The 16181-nt window shown below is 42.1% G+C and overlaps 1 protein-coding gene across 1 annotated transcript in view; it reads left to right on the forward strand.

Moving 5' to 3' along the window:
* Positions 1-16181, forward strand: part of LOC140693511 (uncharacterized) — a 118781-nt gene that overhangs the window by 49566 nt on the left and 53034 nt on the right. The window contains exons 12-13 of the mRNA XM_072957331.1: positions 12032-12203; positions 12624-12796. The gene's annotated coding sequence lies outside the window, so the exon portion shown is untranslated. The remainder of the gene's footprint in view (positions 1-12031; positions 12204-12623; positions 12797-16181) is intronic.

Below are 16181 nucleotides of genomic sequence, written 5' to 3' on the forward strand. Positions count from 1 at the left end.
CTGGGATGTATGCATATAGTGACTGCAAACTCAGCACTTTGTTAGTTCAGAATCAGAGGGGTGAGTGACTCAGGAAATGCTTTTTTAAGGTAACAAGGGGAAAGTGAAAGGACGCTTGCTGTGTGAGAAAGAAACATCTCAATCACAGCCAGTAAGGCACCTGTGTTCAGGATGGGGTGTGGCGAGTGCAGAGTTCTCACAAAGAAAATAGTGGTGTGATGGGAGCGAGGACAGTTGGGTACTTCATTGGGGAGGAAAAAAAGTGGGCTGAACATTTCCTTGTTGAACAAGAGGATTGTGACATGATGTGCTTGTATTTTGGAGAGAAGGGTTTTGTGGGGACAAGCCTAGGAGTACACTGTATGTCTGGGGAGTTAGCACAACAGAGAAACACAGAGAACCGGGCAGACCCCAAGACCCATGCTGGGGGAGAGGCTGCCCACCAATTGGAGCCCTGGAGGCTTCTTCTGTCCCTTAGCTGTGGCCTCAGACCTCCCTTCACAGCCCAGTCCTGTTGATACAAGAATAAAAAACGTTGGGCATGAGAAGGGCTGTGTCCCAGGCTTTCATTGAGCCCCTGGGATGTGCCCCACCAGATTTTGCTCCTTAACTTCATGCAGTAAAGAATTCAAGAGCAAGCCAGTGTTGAGTAAAGGTAGATTTATTCAGAGAGATACATTGATAGGCAAGAGAAACTTCACGAGGTGTGGGGGTTTGATGCTCATATTAGAAGTAGGTACACACTCCACACATTGTGGGCCTTCCCCAAAGAGGGAGAGAGAGTGGTGACCGCGAGGTGGCGCTGTGTTGCTTGTTTTCTTGGGCTTGGTGGTTTCATATGCTAATAAGTAGAAGGACCAGCCTTAGGGCAAGGGGCTAGGATTCCCAGGGAGTTGGCCATTTCCCACCCTTTGACCTTTTGTGGCTAGCATTGGGACTGCCATGTTGCCTGGGGCATGTTATTCACCAAGTTACTATTACAATGGATGTTTACTGAAGCTCAAGATCTGCTAGAAGTTAAATCTCTTCATCCTGAGCCTCAAGGCCTATTGGGGTTTGAATCCTTTAACATTTTGATGTTAATTGCTGTGGCCTTCCTTGAATGGCTGTGCTCTTCCCCCTTCCATCCTGTCTCACTGTGATGACACAGAGACAGCAAAGATCGGGCCCTACCTGTGCTCCTGCATTTAAAGGTGGGAGGTGTGAGGTGGGCTTATGATGACCCTGAATGGTAAGAAAAATGTTTCAGATTTTCCTACGTGAGACATGGGGACCTGACAGCAACCTCCGCAGATTTATCTCACGGGCATTATCGCTTGTGTTGTTATAGAAACAACAGGCAAGCCAAGAAACAAGTATAACTCACAAGGTTGTAGTACTGAGATTTATTTCGCTGGCACGCTCAGAGGGGCTTCATTTCCAAAGCTCTGAGCACCTCCAAGACGTGCACATGAGGTTTTATAGGGTTAATTACAAGTATGGGGCTATTAGCCAATAAGGCTCAAACAACAAAAAGCAAGGAATCAGTACACTGAAGCTTATCAATTTGGAACAGATCCCGTTACTGACAATTGTTGTCCTTGGATTTACGTGTTAGCTTATTAGCCCATTAAACTGACACTAAACTTCAGGTTTACCAGGTAGCTCAGCAAAACTTAGATCAGTAAACCGACACTTATCACACTTAAATTTGTGACTTAGCTTGTTAGCCCAGCTGGGGTTTTCCTTCACAGTGTCACTTATATTTTTTATTTTTCTTTTTATCTTTTTTTAAGTATTTAACCCAAATTTAATATCAGGGTTCTTTGGGAAAGAAATTTATCTTTATCTTTTCTTTGGGGTTCTTTTGGGGGGGAGGTAATTAGATGTATTTATCTGTTAGTGGAGGCCCTGGGGCTTGAACCCAGGACCCCGTGCACGCTAAGCACATGCTCTACCACCGGCCCCTTCATCATTTTCTTTTTGCTTTAGCTGCCAAGAATCTTACAGCTGAATTTGTAGTCGGCCTTTAACACTTGCCCTGACTTCATGGAATCCATTTTTATGAGTTTATCTCCCCGTGGTTTCATTTAAGTATTGAATCTCCATTTTCTCTTCACTCTCCGTTTTGCATTTTTGTTGTTATGGTTGTTAAGCTGTGTTTAACAGAATTGTTTAAATTCTCTTTTAGCAAGAGGCTGAATGTAAATAAATATGTAAGCAAACAGCACAATTAAATGCTTTTATACATTCTGAGCTGTTTAGTAGTAACTTAAAAACCGAATTGAATATTAAAGTGATAGCATTTTAAAAATATTTTTTAATTTTTCATAAAAATATAGGTGATTTAAAATATGATATTAGTTTCAGGTGTACAATAGATGCTCCATTTATAGTTACTGTAAAACATTGTCTGTATTCCCTGTGTTGTAAGATACATCCCTCTAGCGTGTTTACATTACATGTTGCAGTTTGTATAAGAAAGTTGGGTAACGCAGAGTGTGGAACGTGGCTGTGTATGACTCAGGTTCACACTCACCCTGCCTGTCAGAGCTCAGGCCTTCACTCCTTTCTGCAGGGGAGCGAGTGGAGGCAGCTCTCATCAGCGCTGGCACCACCCTCTGAGTGGCAGTGACAGCAGTGACTGTGTGTGGACGTGCAAATTGTTTTTCCAAGAGCTTTATATGCGTTTCTGCATTTAATAATTAAAGCCCTCCTGTGAGGAAGCGTTTTTAATGCATAATACATTTTATTTTGATATTGATAGATTTCAAACCTCTGGAAAATTTACAGTAGTACAATAAACGCTTAGATACAGTTCACCTTATAGGGCACTATTTGGCTTTCTGTGTCTGGCTTATTTTAGCATAAAATTTCAATGTTCTTCCATATTGTAGCCTGAATCAGTACTTTATTCTTTTTGTTTGATAATATCCTTTTCCATTTTCTTTGGTTTTAGTTTATTTAAAAATATTTTCATTGAAGTCTAGTCAGTTTATAATGTTGTGTCAGTTTCTTGTCTACAGCACAAGACTTCAGTTAAAAAGGAACATACCTGCATTCATTTTCATACTGTTTTTAAACATAAGTTACTATAAGATATTAAATATATTCTCCTGTGCTATACAGTATAAACTTGCTGTTTATTCTTTACATACTCAGTAACTGCAAATCTTGAACTCCCAATTTATTCCTTCCCCCACCCTCCCCCCTCTGGTAACCACAGTTTGTTTTCTGTGACTCTGTGTCTGTTTCTGTTCTGTAGATAAGTTTATTTTTTTGTTCCTTTCTTTTTTTTTTTTTAGATTCCACATGTCAGCAATCTCATGTGGTATTTTCCTTTCTCTTTCTGGCTTACTTCACTTAGAATGACATTCTCCATGTCCATTGATGTTGCTGCAAATGGCATTATTTTATTATTATTTTATGGCTGAATAGTAGTCTATTGGACAAATATGCTACAACCTCTTTATCCAGCCATCTGTTAGTGGACATTTCGGTTGTTTCCATGTCTTGCTATTGTAAATAGTGCTGCTGTGAACATTGGGGTGTAGGTGTCTTTTTTAATTAGGGTTCCTTCTGGATATATGCCCAGGAGTGGGATTGCTGGGTCATCTGGGAGGTCAAGATTTTGTCTTTTGATGAACCTCTATACATTTTTCCACAATGGCTCCACCAAACTGCATTCCCACCACAGTGTAGGAGGGTTCCCAATTCTCCGCAGCCTCTCCAGTATTTATTGTCTGTGAACTTCTCAATGATGGCTATTCTGACTGGTGAGAGGTGATATTTGATTGCAGTTTTGATTTGCATTTCTCTGATAATGATATTGAACATTTTTTCATGTGCCTACTGGCCATTTGTGCGTCTTCATTGGAGAAATGTTTCTTTAGGACTTCTGCCAATTTTTGAATTGAATTGTTTGTTTTTCTTTCTATTAAGTGTAAAAGCTGTTTACATATTCTGGGAATTAAGCCCCTAGCAGTTTCATTTATTGCAAATATTTTCTCCCATTCCATATGTTGGTTGTCTTTTTGTTTTGCTTACTGTTTCCTTAGCTGTGCAAAAGTTTGTAAGTTTAATTAGATCCCTCTTGTATATTTTTGGTTGTTTTTCTATTGCTTGAGTAGACTGCTCTAGGAAAACATTGCTGAGATGTATGTCACATGTTTTGCCTTTGGTTGCTTCTAAGAGGTTTATAGTGTCTTGTCTATATGTTTAATTCTTTAACACATTTTGAATTCATATTTGTGTATGCTGTGAGGGAGTAGTCTATCTTCATTGATTTACATGCAGCTGTGCAGTTTTCCCTGCACCATTTGCTGAAGAGGCTGTCTTTACTCCATTGTATGTTCTCACCTCCTTTGTCAAAGTTTCAATGACCAAAAGTTTGTGGGCCTATTCTTGGTAAATGTGTTTATCCGTTCATTGATGGATGGATATTGTTAGTAACTTTTGGCTACTCTGAATGATACTGCTATGAATATTGATGTGAAATTTTTATGAGAATATGTTTTCATTCTGTTGGCTGTACAGTTGGCCCTCCATATCTGTAGTTTCCACTACATGGATCCAGATGGCTGATTGTAAAGGGACTCGAACATCCTTGGATTATGGTATCCAGGGTGTGGGGTTCCTGAAACCAACCCCCCAAGGGTATTGAGGGATGACTCTACATATAGGAGTGGAATTGCTGAGCCGTATAACTCTAAGCTTTTGAGGAAATACCAGGCTTCTCCAAAGAAGTTGCACAATTGTCCCTTTCCCCTGGCCGCATATGAGGTTTCTCTGCCTCCTGAATGACATTTGTTATTGTCCGTGATTTGGTAATAACCATCCTAGTGGGTGTAAAATGAGATCTCATTTTGATTTTGATTTGTCTAGTGATGTTGGGCATCTTTTCATATGCTTATTGGCCATTTGTATATGTATCTAAATTCGTGGTAAATTTAAAAATTGGGTCTGTTTTATTGTATTGTTCAGTTGTAAGAATTCGTTATATATCCTGGATGCTACTCTCTAATTAGATACATGTTTTGCAAAATTGTTCTTCTATTCTGCACATTGTCTTTCACTATATTTTTTTAAACATTAAAACAATTTCTTTACAGGGGAGGTAGTTAGATGTACTGATTTATTTTATTTTTCTTGCTAAGCAAGCACTCTCTGACTTGAGATACCCATTTCCCCTGTCATTTCACTTTCTTGATGATGTCCTTTGTAAGAAAAGGGTTTTAATTTTGATGAAGTCCAGTTTATCTGCTTTTTTCTTCTATCACTTGTGCTCTTTGTATTGTATCCAGGAAACCAAAGCCTATCCTAGGACCACAAAGATTTATACTGTGTCTTTTTTAGAAAGTTTATAGGTTTAATTTTTACATTTCTGTCTGTGATCTACTTTGTTTTAATTTTTATTTGTTATATAAAATATGGGTGTTCAGATTCCAGATTGATTCTTTTGCCTGCAGACACCCAGCTGTCCCTGCACAATTTGTTGAATAGACTATTCTTTCAATGGGGTGTTTTTGGCCCCCTAGTGGAAAACTGTCTGTAAATGTAAGTTTTTCCCCGTGGGTTTTTATTGTGTCTCATAGATTTATTTATCCAAACTTATGCCAGCAACATACTGACTTATTACTGTAGCATTTTAGTACCTTTTAAAGTGAGTCCTCCAACTTTACTCTTCTTTTGCAAGGTTGTTTTGGCTATCCTGGGCCCCTTGCACGTCCATATTAATTTTGGGATCAGTTTTTCAATTTTTGCAAAGAAGTCAGCTGGAATTTTGATAGGGATTCCACTGTATATGTAGATCATTTTGAGGAGTCTTAATATTTTTAATAATACTGTCTATCATTCCATGGAAATGGGATGTCTTCCATATATGTAGATCTTTTAAAATTTATTTTGGTGATACTTCAAAAAGTTCAATGTACAAATCTCGTAAATTTTTGTTAAATGTATCTCTCATTTTATTTTTAATGCTGCTGTAATTGGAAATGCTGAGTTTCTTATGGGTGGGACTATATATCAATCTTCTTATTTCTAGAATTCCTTAACAGCAATTACCCTAGTTATATATTTGCTACTTAAATCTATCCACAACAATTCCCCACCCCGTGTTATAAGAAACCAAGACCCAAGTTAAGCTACCTGAACACCTATGTGGAAATGTGAAATGAGACCCTTGGGTGGGGCTTTGTGCAGATGATACTGGAGCTTATTCAGGATGGCTTCATCGTAATTTCTTTTAAACAACCCTTTCGGTGTATTTAGTCAGATACATTAAGAACATGCCCTTTTGATGTGCGGAGTAGCTAAGACTACGATTTTCAAATAATTTCTAGTGAGAGTGTTGTTCTTGAAACCTAATTTGCATCAATCTTTGAAGATTTATGTTTCAGGGGCTTTGACTAAAGAACACCTGTCTTTAATCAATAACGACAACTAAATGCTCAAGCAACATGTAAGAGCTTGAGCAAACTGCCCCTACCCCATAGTGCTGGGTGGCTGCAGCTGCAACTGGAGTCAGCGCTTACCTATCCCAGTACGCTTGTGTTGATCTGCTCAAAGTGGTTCGTCCAACAGTTTGTCAGTAGTCTGTTGGACAAAGTCATTAAAAATTGATTGAAGGTTGCTGGAATGCAATATAATCTTATTAATATTAATTAAGCACATATTGAGTGCTTATTGTATGATGGAATTGTCCCTCAGCCTCACATGAATATTATTTCTCATAAAACCTCACATATTTCCTTGTTAATCTCACTTTACAGATAAGGAGACAGACAATTAGGTCTTCTCTCTTTTGGGGGAGCTCATTATCAATGATGGGAAGTTATAAGGAAAAAGATATTGATTCATCATGAGAAAACATTTTTCTGAGGGTCAGCAAAGAAGAAGATGAACACTGAAGAAGGTGATCATTGTTCAAGTGAGACAAGCCCTGGGTTGTGCGGAGTCAGCATCCCTGTCCTAGAGAAGGCACGTGTAGAGCTGCGTACTGGGTGAGGCGGCGCGGCCGCGCAGGGAACGCGGATGCTGGGCCGTTGGGCTGTGCTCAGGCCCGGTGGGGCTTTCTCCTAAGGGCAGTGGACCATCATTGACAGATTTTATGTTGGAGAGTGGGGTGCTCTCGTAGTTCACTTTTGTCTTGTAGAATGCTTGGAAACATTTAGAAGGCTTGGCAGGAGGTGATGTGATGAGTCAGAGTAGGGTGGCTGCGAGGTGTAGCAGTGTTCAATTTTCAAGTTGTTTTCAGGCCCAGGCTTGTGGCTCAGTAGCCGTGTCAGTTTGAATGACGCACTCAAGGAAGTGAAAGAATTTATCTAATCAATTGAAGCAGTGATGTACCCAATTCCCAGGACTGTTGTGGAGATCCAGTGAGATAACGTTTGCAGTGTGCAGCATGGTCCCAGCACAGAGTCAGTGCTGAGTGAGTGCCAGTGAGTATCTGGTAGGTCAGGTGTGGGTGGTGGGACTCGGTGTCTGAGGATATCTGGGCCCTGAAGGAGGGGTCCATTCACATCTGTGAGTGATGGGTCTGAGTTGGGAGAGGCACGGAGAACTTAGCCCCGGACCAGAGGTCCTGGGCAGGACGGCTATTGGAGGAGCACCGTGAAGTCAGCTCTTTGCAGGTGGAGTTGGAGGTGCCCTTGTGACATCTAAGTGCAGTGTCACGAGCTGAAAGAGGAGGTCTGGGCCAAGGCTGTGCATTTTCGAATAATGTCAACTCCTGAGGACACCGAAGTATTGATCACTGAACGGAAGTCATACTTTACAGGACAAATGAATAGTAGTATCACCTCTGTCATCAAAGCTCACGTCTATTTATTCATCACTCAGTTTGCTAATTGGGTACTTACAGAGCTCACTTCACCGTCCTCCCGTGGGCTCAGGCTCCACAGAAAAGAGCTGGTGTGTCTTCCTCTTTTCCAGAAGAAGACACATTTAGCTTGTAGACTTCTGTACCTCGCCAGACATAGGATATTAGTTTGTTGGTTTAATTGTATTTTCTGTTGGCCATGTCCTGACAGGAGAGAAATTTTACCTCATGGTCATGTTTCAATTAGCTGTTACTGAGAATTGCTGATCTGATACATAGTGTATGTATTATATTAACTTTGTAGAGTAGTTATCATTTTTCTGTCTTTGCCCTTTAATTTTGATTGCCCCTTCAGTGTTCTATCCTTTTTGGGGCCTTATTTTTTTTTAATTAAAAAATGTCTGTTAACAGTTAAGAAAACAAAAACAAAGAAAAAATGCACATGGGAGCTAAATTTAGAAAATGTCTAGTGTGTTTTCTTTCTCGGCAATGGAGGGTTCTAGAAACTCGTGAAAACTTTCATTACACAAGTTCCTTAAAATGCTGATTAAGAAATAAAACCTTCCTTCCTCATCTTTCAAGCTGCACAACAAATTGTCAAGAAAGTGAGGGGAAATTCTCAGAAGCCAAGACAAATGAGAAAGCAGGGTTTCTGGGAGATATGCGAGCCTTAGAATCCCTGGGGTGCTGGTTCGATCCTGAACTGATTTTCAGTTGCCTTGACAGGAGGGCAGGATGTGAGCCCCAGGCCTCTGACACTAGGAGTTGGATGGGGGATCATATTATGGGCCAAGCCCATCCTGAGGATCTTGGTTTACTAAAGGGTGAAATAGGAAAAAAAAAATTCCTCAAGGCAAGAAAATAAGGAAAGTCAATTTTGTTGGAAGAGGGGAAAAATAACAAATCCAAAGTAAGGATATAGTTTAAAGTTGTTCTGGCATGAGAGTGACCACAAACACCTGGCAGAAAAGCACAGCTACTCCTTGATTGATAAGTTGTGTTTTGAATGAATCAGTGAACAGCCATTCTGAAAAAGGCCTCCAGAGTCTTGTGGATCAAGATACTGGACAGCAAACACCTCCCTTCCAAGGTCTCATTCAAATAACCAGAAAGGTTTTAAAGGAAAGAAGCCATGATCATAGTTTTATTTATTAACATTTCTATATGCTACGAATTCAGAGGTGACTATGTAGTTGTCTCCTCTATTATGGACCTTACTTTCTCTTTGGGGAGACAAAATGACATAGTTGGTAATCTTGGTGGAGGGAGGTGTTAGTCTGTTGCACTTAGCCAGGAGAGGAGATTAAGAAAACAGTGAAGGGTGGGTGAAATTTTTAGCTGAGGACAGTCTTGTTCACTTGGCTTTTAATTGCAGGCTCAATGAGCTGTCACTGGAGGGACTAGATCTTACAGAGGATGGACTTAGCTCAGGCCTCATTGGAATGGACAAATGAACCTGGAGAAAGACAGTCAAATCTGTGCAGACATTAAAGTTCACTTGAACGTGCTGCATCCCTGAGCCAAAGATAGGACAAATATGCAGCAATTCTTGAGGACAGAAGAGTGGTTTTTAAGGTTCTCCAAGAATGAATCCCATGGAACCGAGATGGCCAGTTGTCAAACTGAGACTTTGTTCTTTGGACGGTGTACCCAGCAAGGGTATTGGCCTTTTATATGTTTCCATTTGTCTTTAATACATGTCTGTTGATGAGGACATGGGCACAAATGTTTGACACCTTGTCGAGGCGATTTTGGATACCTGCCTAGAAGCACGGGCACAGTTGCGGCTGCTTCATACATCTTGCAGCCCGTCCCTTTCCCCGGCTCCGTGATCACGGCAGAGTGGTTCCTTGTTGACCTGTCCGTTTCCTCTGTGACATCATAACCCATGAAAAGACCGGAGCATATTAACTTGGCTTTGTTAAAGTCAAAGAAACAGATCAAATATGGAGTCAGATTTGTTCTTTCCTATTTCAGTAGTACCATGGAGATGGCAGTTTGGGCAGCTTTTTGTAGTGTCCTGGAGGCTTTCTCTCTCAGCTTCTGGGCGCCTCTATTGAAAACCCTTCATTGCTGTCTGGCCTGCTGGTAATGCACACTGCCTGTTTTGCCCTGAAGATGTGTTCTGTTTATAAACTCATCTCTACTCCTTGGAAAACAGCTCAAGAAAAACTCAGTTGGTTTTCCACCAGCCATGGGCAGGGGTGAGGTATACCATGTTATTATTTCATAAAATAATAGTAATAATAGTAATAGTAATAGTACTAGAAATAATAATAGTATTATAATAATAATAATAATATAAAAGAAGTCTTAAAACAGGACTGAGCACACTGGAGAGAGTCAATAAATGCTTTCTGGCTTAAATCAAAAGTGATGACTTAGTGATTCCATGGCTGCTGTATTTGCTAAGCTAGTTACTCCTTTGCTCCATTACACATTATTTTAACTGAAAAAGAAATGCAAGCAAATGGTTAAAAAAAAACTCAGACAGAGCACAAAAATACACAAGTGAAAGAAGTTTTCCCTCATCCTCTGTTCTTTCAGCCCTGTCTGGAGATGCCACTGTTTACTATCTTTTGGTTGCTTTTCCAGATATGCTTTGCACATTCCCACCTATGTATGTAAATTCCTTTAAAATTTTAGTTATTTTTAACTTAAAGAGATTTAAATCCTCAAGTGGCTTCTGCCCGGGTAATAGAACAGAACAAATCTGACTCCATATTAGATCTGTTCCTTTGAATTTAACCCTATGCTCTGTCTCCTAGGCTTCATCTTGCTTGTAAAAAATTGTTGCCTAGAGCCTGAAATACACAGGAGAGCTTATTCTGAAGCTCTGACCTTTAAGGATATTTAACACTTTTTCATTCATTAAAAGATAGCAAATTGCAGAATAGAAAATAACGTTTGTTTTGTTGGAGATTTACAGGGATCTGACCCACGCAGATAGCTGTAAGAACAAATGATTCTAACAAGAAGGAATTCCTACACTAAGAAGTTTGCAACAACCAAGCGCGTAGGAAAGGAGCCTGAATTGTGACTTGGGGAGATGGTTTTCCAGAACATTAGTTTGCCAACTAGGTCTACAGAAACTTGCTATTCCAAGCCCCAACATCTGGTTTCCAAACTTATTGGCCTGTCCTGCACTGAGGAGAATGAATTTGGACTTGGTAACACTCCTATCTACCTAGAAAGCTGGGCACTGGAGCTGAGTGTTATGGAAACAGGCCAGCCAAGAAACAAGCACCAATCGGAGTGCTGGAGTACTCAGAATTATTATGCCGGCGGGCTCAGAGGGGCTTCTGCTCCGAAGTTCTGAGCACCTCCAAGACGTGCACATGAGGTTTTAAATACTTCAATACAAGTAAGGGGATATTAGCCAATAAGACTTAAAGAACAAAAAGCAAGGAATCAGTACACTGGAGCTTATCAATTTGTAATAGATCACGTTACTGACACTTGTTGAGCTTGGAATTACGAGTTAGGTTGTTAGCCCAATAAACTGACACTAAACTTCAGATTTACGAGATAGCCCAGCAGAACTTAGATCAGTAAACCGACACTTATCACACTTAGATTTGTGACTTAGCTTGTTAGCCCAGCTGGACTTTTCCTTCACATGAGGACAGCTCTCCCACCCCCAGGAAACCACTGTGAGCCCTTGATGTTTCCACTAGGGTGGGGTATGGTTTACCCAGGAGGGATGGGGACTATGCACCAACACTCAGGCAGTCTGCTCTGTCTGGGGCTCTGATCTTGTACCACACCACTCCCCCCAGCCCAACACCTGGGACAGTGGAGCTAAGGCAGTGATCCTTCCTGCCTGTTTCCCAGCGTGTAAAAGGGGAATATGTGCTCTTCCCAAGGAAGTTCTGAGCGACAACACCTGCGGGTGCTTGGTTCTCAGAGCAACAGAAAACCCAGCTCCGCATGGGGGCAACGGGTGTGATCCCCGTAGTGTTTCTGCAGAAGCATCTGATGGAGGGCTGGATCAGGGAGGTAAAACATGAGCTGCGAGACTTGAACGGTTACAGAAGGGTACAGAGGTAGGTCTGCCATCTCAGGGTGCCCTAGAGGTAAAGCTTTTTCTCTCCAACTCCGCTACGACACTCCCCTATCCAGACCCATCCCTTCTCTGCTCTTCCTGTCCATCTGTATCCCTCCACTTTTCCCCTCTTCTCCACCCGCTCCCATCTTCTCCCTCCCTCGCTGTCCCACCTTCTCTCGCAGAATCCAGAGGATCCATGTCCCTCCTGCGCATGCGCTGTCGGTGCCTGGTGGTCCGCTGGTTCGAAGCTCCATGTCCAAGCCGGGGATTGGCCCCAAATGCTTCTCAACTCTGTCGCCCGTTAGGCCTTTGGTTCCTGCCTGGGGCCGGGGCTTCTGGCTGTGGAAGTGCAAGGTGGGGGGCTCCCGGGAAAGGGTTCAGGCGGCTTCGGGAGGGTGATCCGCCTTTCACAGCCCCCAAGGGCGCCAGTCAGACCCTGTTCAGCTGAATTTCTCTGGCCAGACCCTTCTGACAGCACCACCTGCCCCGGCGCCCCGGCCACAGCTGTCCAGGTCCAGGTGTGTGCCTGCCACCTCTCACGCAGCCGGGATCCCCTCAGTCCACGGCTGGCGTCCCCTTCCCCTCTCCCGCCCGCGAGTCCTCTCCTCCCGGGCTTCCTCTCCTCGGCCGCCTGCCCGTCCCCACCAATGGGCGGGCTGTTTCCCGGGTGGGCGTGGTCTGCGGACCTGGACGGGAGCGGGCGGCTTATGCTGGTGCTGGGGCTGGCCTCCGAGCGGGGCTGCAGCCCGCACCCCCCCTTTCCCTCCCCCCTAGGGCTGCCCTCCTTTCCCTTTCACCCTCCCTCAGGACCAGCTCAGTGGCGTGTGTGCTGCTCCCGGGGCTGAGGGCCTCTGGCTGTAGCGCCCAGCTTCACCTGGTGGAGTCGGGAAAAGGGAGCATCAGTGCTGAGCAAGCTTCTGTCTCCTCCCTCAGTGTTTCTGCCGCAGGTAAGTACCTTGAACACTTTCAGGTGTTATGATGGCGGTGCTTGTTGATGTCACGTGTTTTTATAGTGAGAGGGATTAACAGTGGTGAAAGCAGGGCTTGGTTCTGTTAAAAATGAGCTGAAGGCATGAAGCTGTGATATCCTCCTTCCTTCCCTCTCCAAGGGTGAAACGTGTGACCGTCGATTTTAAAAAGACAGTTACAGTCCCTAACTAGCCCAGCCCAGCTAGTGTGTGTTAACAGGAACAGCATCACCAGAGGCCTTGGAGACCCAGGGATATTGCAGTCCTAAAGAACTCCTGGCACAGTTTGGTTTGTATTGGTTTTTTGTTTTTCTTAAATTGTGGGACAGACTAGTGGTATAAAAAGAAAAATATTTGTCAAGAAATATTTTTTCATATAACAGCGTTATTGTGATATAGTTCACACACCATGAATTCCATCCATTTAAATGGTAAAATTCAGCAGCTTTTAGCATATTCACAGTTGTGCAACCATTATTATTCCAGAACGTTTTTATCACTTCAGAAAGAGCAGTGGAAATGAATGACCTATCCACCCCTCCCCAGTGGTGGTTCTAAAGAAATTTCTTGGCTAATCTTGACCATAAATTCACTTGTTACATTCCAAGAAAAATCTGGTAGGAATTCTAATCAGAATTGCAATGAATCTGTCTATCAAAACAGGAAGAATTAACGTCTTTATGGCACAAACTTCTTCTACCCATGAATATATTTCGGACCCTATATTTTCCTCTGTCCAGAGCCTGGCCCATGGGAAGTCCTCACTACTTGTTGGGCTTGTGAATGATGAGATTCCATACATCGTTAGTTGCAGCTGTAGCCTTTCACAGAAGAGAAAAGAAACCTCAGTGAAGCAAGTGACTCTCTGATGGTCAGAAAGAGTGACAGCCATTGCTGGAGTGATCCAGTGGACTTGGTGTTTGCAACCAGAATTCTCCACCACCTACAGCTAAGGGGATTAGAGTGTTCTTTTATTTTTTCTTAATGGCATTGCTTTTATTTTTACTTATTTTTTAAATTATTTTTTATTTAAGTGTAGTCAATTTACAATGTTAGTTTCAGGTGTACAGCAGAGATTCAGTTATAAACATATGCATATGTATCTATATATGTTTTAGATTGTTTTTAGTATAACTCATTACAAGAAATTGAATATAGTTCCCTGTGTTATATAGCAGGTCCTTGTCATTTATTTTATATTTACTAATTTGTATCTGTTAATCCCTCCTTTCCTGCCTGCTAAATACAGTTTGCTTTCTATGTCCATGAGTCCATTTATAGGAGCACCATTTTTCCTAGTAATATATGCTCTTTGGCTGCTTTCAGTTTCAGTAATTCCATCTTATCTGTGGGCGCTTTTCTTCTGGTGGTCTTTATGTGGTTTGCACACGTGGTAATAGAGATCTTTATTTGGGAGAACTCCAGGTCTCGTGTAGTCCCTGGTACAGAATGCCCACTGAATTGATGATTGAACTGGGAAAAAAGCACAGTAAATGCTGGAATTTCCACTATGGTTGAGAATTCCAGGTTTCAATAACCTGTTTAGACAACCTTAATATTGGCTGCACCCATACTGGGTAATTTGGTGGAAATTCATGGTATGGTGGTGTAGAGACGGGGCCTTATATTCTTCTTCTCTTTCTATTTTCTAACACTCATTCTCCTGGGCCTTCCAGATCCTCCCCCAGAAGTGCCCAGGGCTGGCTTGGTGCTGCACTGAGGCAATATTTGTTAATAACGCCCTTTCCTCTTCTCCTCTGAGCCTCCGTTTCTTTCTGTGCACAATGAGCGCTTAGACTAGATAAATACTTTTCAGTTTCTTTTAAAGCCATGTTTCCTTTGAGAAACAGAAAATGCAAATATCTCCTCTCAACCCAACCCTTTAGATTTTGGTATGTCCTCCAAGGAGTGACATAGCTCTTTGTGAAAAATTGATGTGATTTTGATTGCAGGTGACACAGAAAAGACTCTTCAGAGATTTATTGCAGGGAGAGGGCAGGAAAGAGGCAGTATGTGACACTTTCTAGTGTGAGCAACGGAGCAGGGACTTGGATTTAAATACGGTGTCTGACGTGGCCTCTCTCTAATCTTGTAGAATGTGATAAACTTCTCTACCTCAGTTTCTTGATGTGTCAAGTTGGGGTGATAATATTTTAAGGCTTCTGTGAAACATTATACAAATAAGACATTTGTGTCTCGGTAGAAACAAGATCTGCTAGGGATTCAGGGATTTGTTTAAAAAAAATTCTTGTCCATAGCACTCTGTCTGTGTGTATTTAGACGTTCCTGGAGGGTGAGGGTGAGTCTAAAGTCCATTGTGGGACAGGTGGCCCATATTTCTCCGTGTCCCAGTTTACCCCCTACTCCCCAGTCCTCTTCCTCAGTCCAGGATGAAGTTCCCTAGTAGATTTACACAGAGGTCTTGTGGAAATGGCTTTTCATTTTATTGTTTCACCAAGAAGGGCTGCCATCATGATCTCTGTGGTCAGGTTTTGAAGGGCTGCCATCATGATATCTGGTAAGAATTCTATGCAATTTGGAGTTCCAATTTAATGAAAAGAAAAAAATTACAAATAGAAAATTAGAACAAGGGTGGTGACAGGGGCTCTTTTAAGTGGACACCATTAGCTTTGTTAGCTTCAGGTGCTGTGGCCTGTTGCCACGAGGACCCATCCTCTTGCTCTGAAGTTGGAGGGACTAGTGGGCTCAGTGGGAATGTTAACTGAGTGTATCTCATGGGCTGGGCATTGTCCTATTTGTACTGTGTGTTCCTTATTTGAGACAGTGAGCTCACCTAACCTCGATAACCTCTTTAAAATATTAGACTTTTAATTTTGAGATGTAATGTAGATTCCCATGTGGTAGTAAGAGATTATATGGAGAGGGCCTATGGGCCCTTTGCCCAGTTTTCTTAATGGTTCCATCTTGCAGTGTTGGGGTAAAATTCATTACTGACTCACTAACAATTTGAGGTTTGTGTTATTGCCCTTATTTCTATTCACGTTTAAACTGGGGCTTCGAGAAGCACGCAGGCCTGTCCAGGTCACCCACATTGTTAATGCAGAGTCGGGTGAACGTGGGCTTGGGATTTCCAGGCAGTACCATTATGATGGTTTGTGGCAGGGAGCAGCATTCACTTTGCTTGTTTATTCATTCATTCAACAAACATTTATTGAGTAAACTCTGTGGGTCAGATGCTTTCATAGAGTTATCTGATTCTTCAGCAGTACTGAGAATCAGGTAATGTTTATAATTTTTAATCTGAGAAAATTAGCTCTGAGAGGTTATAACCCCCCCAAAGGAAGTATAACTCATAAAGGAGGGATAGAACATGTGTACAGTCACCTCCTTTTATGCAGGTGGT

The sequence above is a fragment of the Vicugna pacos genome, unplaced genomic scaffold, assembly GCF_048564905.1.
Source record: "Vicugna pacos unplaced genomic scaffold, VicPac4 scaffold_19, whole genome shotgun sequence".
In the NCBI taxonomy this organism is placed as follows: domain Eukaryota; kingdom Metazoa; phylum Chordata; class Mammalia; order Artiodactyla; family Camelidae; genus Vicugna; species Vicugna pacos.